Source organism: Anser anser (genome assembly GCF_964211835.1).
Source record: "Anser anser genome assembly, chromosome: 2".
Taxonomy (NCBI): Eukaryota; Metazoa; Chordata; class Aves; order Anseriformes; family Anatidae; genus Anser; species Anser anser.
The window spans coordinates 103868164-103884771 of NC_139721.1; the positions used below are offsets into that span (position 1 = coordinate 103868164).

At 42.2% G+C, this 16608-nt stretch overlaps 1 protein-coding gene across 36 annotated transcripts in view; it reads right to left on the reverse strand.

Annotated features, from left to right (window-relative positions):
• The window catches only part of TPK1 (thiamin pyrophosphokinase 1), a 327683-nt gene that overhangs the window by 97970 nt on the left and 213105 nt on the right, over positions 1-16608 (reverse strand). The gene's annotated exons all lie outside the window — the stretch shown is intronic.

Consider the following 16608-nt stretch of genomic DNA (forward strand, 5'->3'; position numbering starts at 1 on the left):
TTTAAGCTGCTATGAGGTAGGAAGACCTCAGCCTCCTAAAGCAAGGGCACATTTCATTGCCAACACCGTGGTTACTAGTAGAGAATTCTGCATGCTAATTATTATTCAATCTGATAATTTCTTCTTTCATCAGAATAAAAGGATTCCCCTCTGGGTGTAGCTTCTTCTCCCTCAGGTACCTGACACTGCTGAAACTGAAGGACATAATTCAATTAACAATGGATGGGAACTTTTAATGAAAATTAACCATTCAGAAACAGATGTTGATGGTACAGAAATCCAGATACTCCCTATGAAGCGTCACTGGCTGTCATGTGGATGGGAAAACACAGACAACTTAGAATTATACAGCAGATGAGATACTATACTTACATCTGTGGACCACAATTCAACAAACTGCTTAAGCACACGCTTAGATTTCATTAATCTGCTTTGCCATATGCTTAAATTTATTCTGTACGTTTAGCATTACTAAGTGTAAAGTGTATACTAGAGGTATACACTTTAATACTAGTATATCTTCCCAGATTGCTAGTTCACCTTTGGATATCTGTGACTTCTTATGGTATAGACAAAAGTGAAACCTAGATTTCAGGGTACAGTTAATCAAAAGTGAAAGATGACTACATTTGTGAAGCAGACCCCATCGCCAGGGCTGAAACTAATGCTAAGCGTTTGCAAACCAGCACTGCTGAAAGGCTGGGTACAGACCAACACGGCTTCTGTGACTTGTAGTTCAAAATGACTAACATGAATGCCAAGCTTCAAGTTTAAAAAGCAGGAAATAAAAACAATTGGAAAAACAATGCCTACATAAAGTTTGACGTTGCAACTTTTTAAAGTTCTAGGTTCACATTTTTGTTGGCAATACAATTGGAAATATAAAATTAACATAGTGAGCTCCATTTCTAATTGTCCCCCTCTTCCCATTATTCTCTTTTGGAAAGCTGTTGCAGAATCTCATTAAACCAATGATTAGAGACTTTTCTTCTAATTTCCCATGGAAATTTATCCATTACTGGTTTAAACCAATTTGCTCTTGTTCTAGTATTGGCCTTGCACTTAAACAGACTGTTTATCTCCCTGGCATTTACTCCTTTAGTGTATTTACAGACAGCAATCATTTCTCCTTTTGGCGCTTGTTCTGAGAGGTTACACAAGAGACTAAAATAAATCTCCTCTTGTACGGTAATGAAAACATGAACTGAGATTGGAGGGGACAGAACTAGTATTTCTGAATGTGGCCACACAGTGTACTGTATCAGGAGATTCCAGATTCTTCTCAACAGATTCTTGTACAATGGCACCAATGCCCCTTTTCAATATATCTGCATCTCTGCAGCTATTTCAGAATCACTTACATTGTAAGGGATCTTGGGAGATCATTCAGTGCAGCCTTCCAATCAGCTTTTGAACACTTCCAGGGCTGGAGATTCTCTGGACACCCAATTCCTTAACTATCTTCATACTTAATTATCTTCATAGGAGAAAATTTTCCTTTTAGCAACGTAGAATCAACCCTGTTTCAGTTTAGGACCACTGTCTTTCTGCTGGATACCTCAGGAAAGAGCCTGGGCTTCATCTTCTTGCTAACCTCTTTGCAAGTTTTGGAAGGCTGCTATTAGCACTGCCCAAAGCCTTCTGTTCTCCGGGCTTTACCAGCCCAGCATCCTCAGCCTCACAGGGCACTCAGCACTCCCAGCCCCCAGCCATCTCGGTGGCCCTCCACTGAACTCGCTGCTTTGACATTCACAGAGCTGTCCCCCCAGGACCTATCACAGATCTCCAAGCATATGAGCTATTCCACCACTTCACAGTTTTTCCAATGATTTCACAGTTCTGTGTCCATAGATGGAGCTCTAACTCCTCCTGTTTGTTTCCTAGGCTGCATGCATTTGTGCACAGGCACTTGAGAGGGGTTTCCTTTTGTCTTTTTCCATCTTTCCTGAGGACTCTCACTTCATTCCTCTGTCCCTTGTAGTTATCAGCCACAACCTCTACTCCTCACTTAACTCTAAGCTGTCATCACCATGCCCTGATACAGCCCAGTTTAAAACCCTTCTCACCAGGTTTGCCAGCCTCTTGGCATAGATGTTTTTCCTTCAATTTGTCAAATGGATGCTGTCTCTCTCTCTAGCAGTCCTCATGCCTCAGAGGAACCCGTGATCATAAAAGCCAAAGCACTTGGGACAGCAGCCCCATAGCAAGCTGTTAACTCACAAGTTGTGTCTCTACAGAATCACAGAATCATCTAGGTTGGAAGAGACCTCCAAGATCACCTAGTCCAACCTCTGACCTAACACTAATAAGTCCCCCACTAAACCGTGTCACTAAGCTCAACATCCAAACATCTCTTAAAGACCTCCAGGGATGGTGACTCAACCACTTCCCTGGGCAGCCCATTCCAATGCCTAACAACCCTTTCAGTAAAGAAGTTCTTCCTAATATCCAACCTAAACCTCCCTTGGTGCAACTTTAGCCCATTCCCGCTTGTCCTGTCACCAGGCACGTGGGAGAATAGACCAACCCCCACCTCGCTGCAGCCTCCTTTAAGGTACCTGTAGAGTGCGATAAAGTCGCCCCTGAGCCTTCTCTTTTCCAGACTGAACAACCCCAGCTCCCTCAGCCGCTCCTCGTAAGACTTGTTCTCCAGACCCCTCACCAGCTTGGTCGCCCTTCTCTGGACTCGCCCGTCACCCAAAGGAAATTAAAGAACATCTCTGCCTTTGTCCCCAGATATCTGTAGTCTAAGTTGATTTATTTCAGATTTCCTTTGGTGGTAGCACTGGTGTCCATGCAGATGAATAGCAAGGAGCAACAGTTCGAGGACAGATTAACTTCAGCAGTCTCTCTGCAACATCCTGGCTCCAGGCCCTTGCCAAGCAACACAGCTCCTATGACAGCATGTCTGATCAGCACAGATGGGTGCCTCTGTCTCCTGTGGAAAGGCATCTCCAACCACTGTTACCTGCTCCTTCCTCCTGGTGCTAATCACAGAATCATATAATCATTTAGCTTGGAAGAGACCTTCAAGATCATCAAGCCTAACCATCAACATGCCCTACTGAGTCCCATCACAGAACCATGTCCCTTAGTGCCACATCCACAAATCTCTTAAATACCTCCAGGGATGTACCACTTCTCTGGGCAGCCTGTTCCAGCGTTCGACCCTCTCAATGAATAAGTTCTTCCTATGTCCAGAAAAACCTCCCCTGGTACAACTTCAGACCATTTCCTCACATCTTATCTAATGGTGAGATGGCTTTCCCTGAAGGACTTTGTTCCCTTTCATTGATAAAGACCTAGAAAAGGGCAACCGTACAAAGTTGGCCGAGTCAACCACCTGCATCAGAGCCTGTGCTACAAAAAAGGCATCAAGGGTGTCAGTAATGGGAGACTTCTTGCTGAGAGGCACTGAAGCACCCATTTGCCATCCAGATAATCTCTCCAGAGAAGTTTGATTCCTCTCCAGGGTCCCCATTCATGATATTACGAAGAGGCTACCAGGCCTGGTGGGGACTGAAGCCTACCACCCATTCCTACTCTTTCATGTAGGGTCAAATGAGGCTGCAACAAAGAGACTCCAAAATATCAAAAGGGATTTTATGTCCCTTGGAAAGACTTCGAAGGGACTGGGAGAGCAAGTAGTGTTTTCCTCTATCCTCCCAGCTGGTGACTGGACGAAGGAGACGAATAGACCAAGTGGACAACTGTCTGCATGGCTCGTACCATGCTCAAGGTTTGGGTTCTATGATTTTGGGTGCACTTTTGAGAGACTGGATACAGTCTCTCAAACAGATGAGACAGACACCAGATGGGGCACAGCTGACCAGGTGGGGCAAGAGTGTTTGGGGCAGTAAGTGGGCTGGGCTTATTAGCAGGGCTTTAAACTAGATTCAGCAGGGGAAGGGGATGCACCACTGAGTGACAGAATGGAATCTGGGAATATTGTCACTTTAGGAAACAACAGGGAAATACTTGTGAACTGTCCTAAAGCAATTAGGAAGGGTTCCTCTGAAAAGGTGATGTGACTGAAAGCCCAGCTGAAGTGCTGCTACACCGGTGCATGCAGCATGGGAAACAAGCAGGAGCTGGAAACCACAGTGCAATTAGAAAACTATGACCTAAGGGCTACCACGGAAATGTGGGGGGATGGATCCCATAACTGGAACACCAGAATAGTGGGCTACCAGCTTTACAGAAGAGACAGGCAGGGAAGGAGGGGTGGGGGTGTTGCCCTCTATGTTAGGGAATGAATTGATTGAGAAGAGCTGCCTCTGAGAAACAGCCACAGACAGGTTGAGAGTTTGTGGGTAAAAGTTAAGGATTGAACCAATAAAGGGCAGCTTGTGGTCAGGGTCTGCTATGGGCTGCCTGATCAAGGGAGCCTATTGGTGAGGCCTTCTTGCTTCACCTACACAAAGTATCATCCTTGCACGCTCTCATCCTGGTGGGGGACTTCAGCCATCTGGATGTTTGCTGGGAAAACTACACAGCAGGATGTGGGCAATCCAGGAGACTCCTGGAGTGCATTGAGGATAATTTCCTGGACCAAGTATTAGATAAACCAACCAGAGGAGAAATGTTACCGGAACTGGTGCTCACCAGTGCAGATGAACTCATTAAAGAGGTTAAGATCAGAGGCAGTGTGGGCTGCAGTGACCTTGCTCTGGTTGAGTTTGTGATCTCGAGGCATATAGGCCTGGCAAAGAACAAAGTCGGGAATTCCTGAAATTCCCAAGAGTGAACTTCCAGCTATTTAAAGACCTAGGGGGCAAGATCCCCTGGAACACCGTCCTTAGGGGCAAAGGAGCTGAACAGAACTGGCAACTCTTTAAGGATATTTTTCTTAGAGCAACAGAACTCTCCATCCCTCTGTGTCAGAAAGCGGGCAGGGAGGGCAGACAACCGGGAAGGCGGAGCAAGGACCTGCTGGTCAAACTGAGGCGCAAGAAGGAAATGTACAGGCAGTGGAAGCAGGGACATGTGGCCTGGGAAGAGTACAGGGATACAATCAGGACGCACGGGGATGGGATCAGGAAACCCAAGGCATGAATGGAATTGAGCTTGGCAAGGGATGCAAAGAATAACAGGAAGGGATTTTATAGGTACATTGCTCAGAAAAGAAAGGCCAAGGAGAGTGTGCCCCCTCTGAAGGATGAGAAGGGAGAACTGGTAACGACAGACATGGAGAAGGCTGAGGTACTCAGCAACTTCTTTGCCTCAGCCTTCACTGCCAGCCAGGCTTCCCATGTCTCTCATTTCCCTGAACCTGTACAGGGCTGGGGGAGCAAAGTCCCTCCCATGGAAAGCAACGAGCAGGTTTGAGACCACCTGATGAAACTGAACAGGTACAGGGCTATGGGGCCCCATGCCATACATCCCAGGGTCCCAAGGGAACTGGCTGATAGAGTTACCAAGCCTCTCTCCATCATATTTGAAAAGTCCTGTCAGTCAGGTGAAGTCTCCAGTGACAGGAAAAAGGGATACATCACTCCCATTTTAAAAAAGGGTAGAAAGGAGGACCTGGGGTACTACAGACCAGTGAACCTCACCTCTGTGCCTTGGAAAATCATAGAACAGATCCTCCTGGAAGCAATGTCAAGGCAGATGCAGGACAAGGAGGTGATTCAAGGCAGCCGGCATGGCTCCACCAAGGACAAATTGTGCCTGACCAATCTGGTGGCCTTTTGTGATGGAGTGACTGCATCAGTTGACAAGGGAAGACCAACTGATGTCTACCTGGACTTCTGTAAAGCCTTTGACACAGTCCCACATGGCATCCTGATCTCCAAATTGGAGAGAGATTGATTTGAAGGGTGGGCCATTCATTGGATAAGAAATTGGCTTGAAGGTTGCACCCAGAGAGTGATGGTCAATGGCTCTGAGCCCACGTGGAGGCTGGTGACAAGTGGTGTCCCTCAGGGGTCTGTTTTGGTACCAACACTGCTTAATATCTTTATCAATGATGTAGTAAATGGGATCAAAAGCACCCTCAGCAAGCCTGCAGATGACACACAAGCTGAGTGGTGCAGTCAATACACCAGAAGGAAGGGATGCCATCCAAAGGGACCTGAACTAGCTTGATAAGTGGGCCCACGTGAACATAATGAGGTTCAACAAGGCCAGGTGCAAGGTGCTGCACCTGGGTCAGGGCAATCCCAGACACGAGGACAGACTGGGAGAGGAACACACTGAGAGCAGCCCTGCAGAGGGGGACTTGGGAATTCTAGTAGATGTAAAGCTTGACATGAGCCAGCAGTGTGTGCTTGCAACCCAGAAGACCAACTGCATCCTGGGCTGCATCAACAGAGGTGTGACCAGCAGGTCAAGGGAGGTGATTGTCCCCCTCTGCTCTGCCCTTGTGAGGCCCCACGTGGAGTGCTGCGTCCAGCTCTGGGGCCCCCAGCCCAAGAAGGATGTGGGGCTGTTAGAGTGGGTCCAGGGGAGGGCCACGAAGATGATCAGGGGGCTGGAGCACCTCTCCTATGAAGAAAGGCTGGGAGAGCTGGGGCTGTTCAGCCTGGAGAAGAGAAGGCTCCAGGGATACCTAATTGCAGCTTCTCAACACTCAAAGGCAGCTTATAAAAAAGATGGAGAGCGAATTTTGCTCAGGTAGATAATGACAGCACAAGGGGGAATGGTTTTAAACTAAAAGAAGGGAGATTTAGATTAGAGGTTAAGAGGAAATTCTTCACTCAGAGGGTGGTGAGGCACTGGCACAAGTTGCCCAGAGAAGTCATGGAAGCCCCATCCCTGGAGGTGTTCAAGGCCAGGGCAACCTGTTCTAGTGGGTGGCATCCCTGCTCATGGCAGAGAACTAGAGGTCTAGTTGGGACTAGATGATCTTTAAGGTCTCTTTCATCCCAAGCCATTCTATGATTCCATGATTGGCTCTTAGGGCACATTACCAATTCTATAAATTTAAATTTCAGGGTGGAGAAGCAGCCTTCGTCCTACTGCCAGAAGTCACAAGCTTCCAGCCTCCTTTTCTTGCTTTCACTATGAACCCATTCACCCCAAATATCTCAATCTTAGGATTAGAAGTAGGAAGCTAATGCAGCCCTGGGGGTCAATGGGGCCCAGCAGCACTGTTGGCAAGTATTTTCAATTGCACTTAACTTTAGGGTGGCAGAAACATTGCATTCTTAAAAGAAATTGAAGATACGGTCCCTGATAACTGTCTCTTTTTGGGATGTCATGCTAACAGCAGACAATGTGTTCTGAAGTAATGTAACCAGTTGTTACCAACACGAAGAAAATTCAGATTGCAAAGTAAATAACCTCCTATGGCAAGGAAATGACTTCCTATGAATAGCTGTAGCTAAATCTTGTTACTGGTAGTACAGCATTTTCCCCAGGACCTCAGATTTTACTAAATATAATCCTTCTTTTGCACTGATCTTTTTTTTTTGTTTGTTTTTTGAACATTTTAGAAACTGATTTTAAACACTAAGTGTAAACAATGAGTTTAAATATTTTTAAACAAAAACTGTAAATTGATACAGTTAACAGGACTGCCACAGCAGATACAAAACTAGCAGTCATTCTGAAAGGGATTGGAAAAGCCCAAGCAATTTTACAGACAACATATTTTCAAATATAACTATGAGGCCAGACTACAGATGCTCACCTTTTGCAACTTCAGCTAAATCCAGTATTCAGATATGAGCAAAAAGAAACATTTTAAAGTTTTCTTCTAGAAGAATCCATCAATCCTTCAAGCGTGGACAACCATTAAGTATTTAGCATTCTGATTGTTCTGTTTTTGTAGTAGATAATGATTTGTCACCTATTATCACTTCAATTTTTACTGTCATTTACATTCAGTCTAGGAACAGTAATATTGATTTTGCCTGCTACATTTTTAATAGCATGCAATAAGATATTTTCCAGACATTCATTCTCTTTCCAGAAGAGGCTGTGCCTTCAGATTACAGACTTTTGATACCTGCTAGTTTCCATACAGAACCTTCTGTAATGATAAGGAGTGAAAAAATCAAATACCCCCAAAGTGGCACTGAAGTATTTTTAATACCTGAAGAGGAAAGCACTCACTACAAAACTTTGGTGGAATTCATCTCAAGCAAGGCAGTAACATGCTGTGATAGAGGCAGTGTCACTTAGTGGGTACCATAGCATCCTGGGACTTGAGACATTTGGGCTGCATTCCACCACAATAAAGCTGAACAGAGTTATAACTCAGCAATAATTTGTGGTACACAGGCATGTTGCAGTAGACATCACCTCAATAGTTTCCAATACTACACAGATGAGTCCACATTGATTATAATACAACTGAAGAATCAAGAGAAAATACTACGAGACCCAAGAGGAAGAGATGAAGCCAGTACGACAAAAGGGCATTGATGAACTAATACTTCATAGCAGTAGTAGTACAGCAGAAGATTACATAAATTGTGACTGTTGGAAGGAGATGAACCCTGGGAGAAAATCTTCAGGAAACCAGTGGCTGCTGAAGTTAAAACAAGAATGTTTTCTGCAGAATTAAACTAAATCATGATGTACTGAGAAAAGAAATATGATGGGATCCAAGAGTCAAGAAAAATGAAAGAAAAAGTAAGATCAGAAAGAGAAAATAAGACTTGCTCTAGGATGGTTAATTAGTAAAGGAGCAGACCTCTGATCAGGCAAGTCGCAGAATGTGTTAAAAATTAACCCTTTAAATTTCTTTAATCCTTTATGTCTGATTGTTTACCTTAAACATCCAAAATATTGTGTTATCCCCTGTGGGTGTCAGGTGGGAGACATATTTTAAACCAAAACAAAATAATCATAAAAATAAAACAAAATCAATCAAAAATACCAATCTATGAGACCTCCATACAGACAAGCATTTGAAATTTTTTTTCTTTTTAAAGTTAAAAAAAAAAGTTAGAAAACTTATCCAAATTATGTACAAAGTATTTGAATCTGTTCATAAGATTTTGAATCAATATTAATTATCTTTTAGATATTAGTTTCCTTTTGTTGTTGTTGTTGTCAAAAACCTATTCATGAAAAGCTTGGAAATTCTTTAGCTCGCCACAAAATCCTGGTATAGGAGTGAAGTCCTGGCTGGGAAAAAAAAAAAAAAGAACAAAAGTAAAATGAACAAAATGTGAGTACACTCCACATTTGTCTGTTTACTTACAGGACAATGATTAAATGCACACACAGCACGTGAAAAAAATGCTGTGGTCTTCCTCAGTGTACTGCTATCACCAAAACAGAAGAAAGTTTTACCAACTTCTCATTGTTCTCAGTTAAGCATGAACTACATACAGATAAACAAACATCCAAGACAATGTTAGCTATTTTGCTTCCAATCACTTAACACCATGCAACTGATGCAGCAAAAGATCTGTTTAAAAGAATAACGGTAATAATGGTATCAAAGAATGGTAAAAAGAATAACTACTACTTCATCACACACACACAAATAAAAGCATCAGAGCACTGCAGAAAGAAATATAAGGGTGGAGATGAAGAGAAGTATTAAGACTTCAAAGGAAATGCAAGGAACTGACAAGTTTGGGGAAAATTCCAGCTCTGAGAAAATTAGCTTTGTAACAGAAAGCTTTCCTTGTTTCCATCAAACAAAAAAATAGGTATTATCATATTAACAAGATTATATTACAACAGCTAGAGGACACAACAGAGAGCAGAAACCTCCCCAAAAGAGCTTTATTTAGGTTCAAGATTCTCCTAGATGATCATGCATCAACTGCTGTAGGAATGAAAAATCTGGACAATGACTGAAAAATGTTGAGAGTGGAACTGTTGAAACTTATCAAACACCAGATTCAGAATTCAGAAACAAATTGCATGGTTCCAGAATCTAGAAACACATAAGTAGACTAGTTTGATCACTGTTCCTTATATCATCTTCTTTGATATAAGGAACCATTAAGATGTGAATTTAAAAACAGCCGTGTGATTAACATATCTTGCCATAGAGTATTACTTATTTCTTAAGAGTTATAAATAGGTGAAAATCTCGTTTAATAAAAACAATTATTTTTTACTTGGCAATGACGGCTTGTTATTTTCCTTTCCTCACTGAAAGACATGTGTTTTTTTAAGTGGTTACCTGCAAGCTAACAAACTGACTTAAAAACCTGTTGTAACAATCTGTCTGTCTAAGGAAGGGCTGTAGACAAAATATTTAAATATTTTGCATATGTCTTCATTATACAGAAGTAGTCCATAGGTATTAGATGTCATCCTCTGCAAACAAGTCTACAAAATATCTACATTTTTCCAAATGCTTCACAAACTTGATGCAAACTGCACTTTTAACTGATACTTAAAAAAACTTGAAAGGATATGATTGTTGCAGAAGCTAGTTATGGTTTCTAAGATAATATATATATTTTTTCTACATTTCATACTACACTTTTACTGATGCTGGACTACAGCCAAGCTATAAAGAATTTAGCTGCTAAGAGAAGATACCACTAAAATTTTCCTTTGGTAACAGTGAGAAACGAGATAGAAAGTAAAATCTTTGCTAGTTCAGGAAGTGACTGACAAAAAATGAATTAAATTTGGACCACTGATATCCGGCAAAACACAGAAATCCTGTGGTAAACTTGAAGCAACAGCACTTGATAGCCACACAATACCATGAAATAAACTGAAGTCATTTAGACCCGGAGCATTCTGAAGGTCCCATTTAGACAGGACCACTACAAAAATACAAGGTAAGAATGCATAAGCGATTACCAGCCCAGTGGAGTTTCTCCAAGAAAGAAGAAAAAGACAGGTTGTAACTCTAACAGTCTTGATATGTTTAAGGACAGAAGTTGAGCTGCAGCAAAATCCTCAATTTTCTTACAAAAGAAGGAAACCAAGGCAGCTAAACGACCAACATAACAAATTCATTTTATTATTATTATTTTTTTTTATTTTCCCCCTGGAAAATGTGCTCTGGAAGCACAAAAACCCTTTCCACAAGGGCTTCTGGGACTCCTGTTAACAAGTTAGGCTCTCAGACAAGGGCTCAAGAGATATTGGAAGATATTGGAATGTTTCTGTCCAGCTGAACAGCTGGCTTTCTCATTAGAAGAAGCAGTAGAAAGATGTATTTAACCAGGAACAAAAATTATACCTTTGAGAACTCCATAAATGCTCATTCAAGTGACCTACAGGGAGACTGAGGAAGAGACTCACTGCTTTGTCAACTACTTTAAGTTCCAGGAGGTCTCCTGGAGAGCAGAAACCAAACAGGAAAGGCAGCCTTTCGGAATCACAGAATCACCTAGGCTGGAAGAGACCTCCAAGATCACCTAGTCCAACCTCTGACCTAACACTAACAAGTCCTCCACTAAACCATATCATTAAGGGCTACATCTAAACGTCTTTTAAAGACCTCCAGGGATGGTGACTCAACCACTTCCCTAGGCAGCCCTTTCCAATGCCTAACAACCCTTTCAGTAAAGAAGTTCTTCCTGGTATCCAACCTAAACCTCCCCTGGCACAACTTTAGCCCGTTCCCCCTCGTCCTGTCACCAGGCACGTGGGAGAATAGACCAACCCCCACCTCGCTACAGCCTCCTTTAAGGTACCTCTAGAGTGCGATAAGGTCACCCCTGAGCCTCCTCTTTTCCAGGCTGAACAATCCCAGCTCCCTCAGCCGCTCCTCCTAAGACATGTTCTCCAGACCCCTCACCGGCTTCGTTGCCCTTCTCTGGACTCGCTCGAGCACCTCCATGTCCTTCTTGTAGCGAGGGGCCCAAAACTGAATACAGAGAGCTGAGTACAGGGGGACAATCACTTCCCTAGACCTGTTGGCCACACTGCTTCTTATACAAGCCAGGATGCTGTCGGCCTTCTTGGCCACCTGAGCACAATGCTGGCTCATATTCAGCCGACTATCAACCAGTACTCCCAGGTCTTTCTCTGCCAGGCAGCTTTCCAGCCACTCATCTCCCAGCCTGTAGCTCTGCTTGGGGTTGTTGCGCCCCAGGTGCAGGACCCGGCACTTGGCCTTGTTGAACTTCATACAGTTGGCCTCAGCCCATCGGTCCAGCCTATCCAGATCCTCCTGCAGAGCCTTCCTACCCTTGAGCAGATCGACACATGCACCTAACTTGGTGTCGTCTGCAAACTCACTGAGGGTGCACTCGATCCCCTCATCCAGATCATCGATAAAGAGAACTGGCCCTAGTACTGAGCCCTGGGGGACTCCACTAGTGACTGGCCTCCAAATGGATTTAACTCCATTCACCACAACTGTTTGGGCCGAGGAAGGACAATAAATATTTTGTTTAAATATTAAATACATGTTTAATCCTCCCCCCCCTTCCTTATTTCAACTGAACCTACCCAAAAGATGTACAAATAATAGAGCAAAAGACGGCATGCAAGGCTTCCCAGATTCCAAAGTTATCCTCCAAAAGAGACACGCGCCCTAAGGATTTCGTCCACTGAATGTCAGTGCAAGCCAGATGTTTCTTATACAGATGAGGCAGCACAAAACCAAACTGATAACTTATTTTTGAAGTTCCCACAATACTCAAGGAATTAGTTATGATATTCAAGGAACTGCCAAAGAAAACTCAGAAGCTGAATGTATATACCCTGAATTTCCCATTACATTTGACTCTGCAAGCATGGATACAAAGAAAAACAAAGAACACTGATGTAGAAAACTGCAGCAGCACACTACAGCAGAATAAGTTGACAGTCTTGTACCTTCCTCAGCTTGTATCTATCGCAGTGCCTGCAGCTAGGAGCAGAACTCTACACCTGGTCACTCTGTCTGCATGTGTAAGGTGGTCCATGTACTATTCTCTGGACCTCAAGCCAATGGGCACAGCATGGCTCACATGCGCATTATGGTTGTTCTCTCTTGCCCTCCAAATGAGGTGGCACCGTCCAAAATGCTTAGTAGGCAGTTACTAAGCTATGGTAGCCCCAGACTGCCCAGGCACTGTCTGTGAGAATGATAGCTGGCTCCCACTAAAACTGCACTTGGGACCATGCTAACAAATAAGCTGCACAGCCTACTGTATGCCAATGCCTATGTTAATTAAAGGTCTTATTAATACTGTTGTTACTATTACAGTAATACTGTGTTCCACTTCAGTGCAGAGCTGAGAACATAAGGGTGTTTTGTTAAAAACTACACAAGCCTCACATTGCCAATTCAGAGAAAGACATGGGTCTTACCCAATTTACAAATTAGGTGACTGTGAGATCAAAAGACCATACGATTGCTTTCTCTTCAATGAAATGACGGTAAAGAATAGCCAAGACTGCAAGGAAGCCAAGAAGTAAAAGACAGCCAAGAATGAGGAATGAGACTTCTGATTCTTATTGCTCATATTTAGTTGCTGGACTACTATGTATGATGTTAAATCACTCATCACGCTCCCAGGGAAGGAAGACATGCACTCACAAGAAAAGCTGTGTCTGAGAAAAAAGGGTTATCAAAGCATTCATACACTCATTCAAAAGAGCCAGCTAATTGACAAAAGTATGCGTCTGTAATGCATTTTCATGTGTAGCTAGCAGATCTTCTCCCTGACATGCCACTGCAAGAAATCTGCATGGGGAACACTGAGCTGCTCAGCATAATGTAAAAGACAGGCCTCATTAACTCTTGGACATCTTCTCATTTCTTGGTCATAAATCCTATTACCTTGTATTACAAACTGCCGTAAAACTCACAGAAAAAAGATAATTTATGCTCAGTGTACAGAAGCTAATGTTTCTGTACTCCTGAGAAGCACACTACCAGAAAATGAGAAAGTATGTATGTGAAACCTTAAGCCATTCGTACTGAGCATGGCTAGCATGATAAACATGACTCTAAGGGCCTAATGTTCTTCAGCCAGGGTATATTCTAATGGTAATTGATATTACTAAAATTTCATGCATAAAATGTATGGATTGTTACATAAAATATCCTGCTCATAGAAGTGATTACTCCTTATTAAGGATTCATGTTCCCTTCCCCTATAGGACCCTTCCCCTCCACTACAGAAAGAAATGAGGTGACTATTCAGTGCAGAGAAACTCCCCCCCGGCCCCCAACTCCCCACTTTTTTTTTTTCCCCGTTTTTTAAATTTCAGTCTTCACATTAGACAGTGTTTTAGAGAAAACATCACCTGCTGGAATTCTTACATAGTCTCCCTATTTCTGACTCCAGAGTGTTCTTCCTTGCAGCTTTCTTTGCATTCCACGCCACAACATTTTTCCCAATGTTTCAAAAACTTGCACTGTCTGCCTATAACTCAAGAGACTCCTGACTGCATAAAAATATGATTACCCTTACATTCAGTACATGGATAATATTATTGGTTAACAAAAAAAGGCTTTGTTGACCTGGTCCTCCTTGCTTGGTAGTCTGCAGTGGACTCAAAGTCAGGCATTGTCCTTGCTGTCTTTCTCTTTCATCCTGAAGACTTCTAGCGAGACTCCAACCATGTTTCCTACAATACTGTGTACCTTTACAGGTGTATTAAATATTGAATTTTTTTTTCTATGCCCTTCCATATCAACATTCCAGTAATATGGAATAACTCTATTTCAAACAAATTACTTAGTAACTTTTTGTGTACTTAGATATAGAGGGCAGACCTTTTAAGCAATCTTAATGCTGACTTTAACACAAAATTGCTTTTCACTGTTGGTTTAAACTTGTTGCTGTCAGTATCTTCAGTCAACTGTCATGGTACTCCCAGATAATAGTACTAATCCTGTATAGTTTAGATAAAAATCAAGTGAGTAGTTTACACATAGGGACAAACAGGAATCCTTAGCTTGGAAGTACTCTTTTCTTCCTACAGAGTAACTCACTGAGTCATCCCCTTAGTTTCCGTATTAGTAGCTAAATATTCAGCAGCTTGATTTGCTATTCCTCTTTGTATCCTTCCTAGGGCTGTTATGGGATTACGAGTTTCACTGCTCTATCTAAGTATTTTAGCCTCTGTCTAGGTACACATGATATAGAACTAATACTAATCTCCTGCTATAGTGAGCAGAGGGCTAATGTTATTCCAAAGCAAAAATATGGTTATATTTTGCTCATATCTTATCCAAAGAATCCAATAAAGATCAAATTCTTCTTACCTAAGAGAGAAGGATTTCAGCTCTACATTTTATAGGAAAAGCAAGATGCTCTTAACTTTATCATTTGCATTAGCATTTGGATCTCAAAACTTTGCTTCATTTGTTGCACAGTTTCCATACTTGCATTCAAAAAGTCAGTTGGTCTCCCACTGTGTTCAACTCCCTCCTACCTTGACTTTAAAATTACAAACAAGAGAAGGGAAAGAGAGAGAATGCCATGACTGTGGATGTTTACAAGAGAAAAATACCATGTTGAACTCCATAGGAAAAAAAGAGTACTTCCAAGCTACGGATTCCTGTTTGTCCCTATGTGTAAACTACTCACTCGATTTTTATCTAAACTATACAGGATTAATACTATTATCTGGAGGTACCATGACAGTTGACTGAAGATACTGACAGTGACAAGTTTAAACCAACAGTGAAAAGCAATTTTGTGTTAAAGTCAGCATTAAGATTGCTTAAAAGGCCTGCCGTCTATATCTGCCTTTTATTTCTGAACGCTAGAAACAGCCTGAAGTTACAGATGTCAGTTACCAGCAATGCAGATTGACAGCCAGGGATGGTAGAAAATAATATCCTGTGGAACTATCCCTACCAACAAAAAAGTTAAATGCTTCTCATACAGCACGATAAAAACAGAACATAAAAAAGTTTCCAGCAAACCCAAAGAGTTAGAAACCTTAATTTCTATTTAAATACGCAGATCATTGATTTTTTCAAGTTGCAAAGGGGTTAATTATTCATTGAGGACTCTTCTGAAAGCAACCTTATGCATGACTAGGAAAACTTTCTCTAGGGAACCTGCTTTGGCAGGGGGGTTGGACCTGATGATCTCTCGAGGTTCCTGCCAACCCCTACAATTCTGTGATTCTGTGACATTTCAAAGTCACTTATGGAAAATGTGAATTAAAAGAATTAGTAGTCTTTCCAGTCCAAGTAAGTATTTTGGAAGCTAAATTTGGAATTCTCCATCTTATTTCAGCTCTTCAACATGTTCTTAAAAGTAACCTAATAATCAACTGTGGCCAGTGAAGTCCTGCACCCATAGACCAACCACATGTGAGTTACTCCTCACTTCCAGAATTTAACCAGTTATCCTTCAGCCCTACTTCCCCCTCACTCTGCTGCCTCTAGTCATGTAGCGTTGCAACAAATGATCACAGTCATTTCTGGCCATACTGGCAAATGAGCTCCTGCGCCTACAGTCTTTCCTGCAGACACAGTGCTTAAAAGTTGTTAATACAGCATTTGCCCCTGTGGATTTAAATCTATAATCTCATAGAACCTTATTAATTCTTTTCTCAAATTACAATAAAGCATGTGTGGTGCAGGGGTTTGTCAAATTTATCTGTGAATGTTACTTATTTTAATGAAATACGCTGTCTAAGGTAAAATGGAAAAGTTAGTTAAGTGTCTAGAAACCCTGACATCAGGAAAAAAATATTTCCAAGTAAATGAACTGCTGTTAGAGAAGACTCTTTGATGCTTAGATTTGCCTTTCATTTAAAACTTAGAAGCAGAAG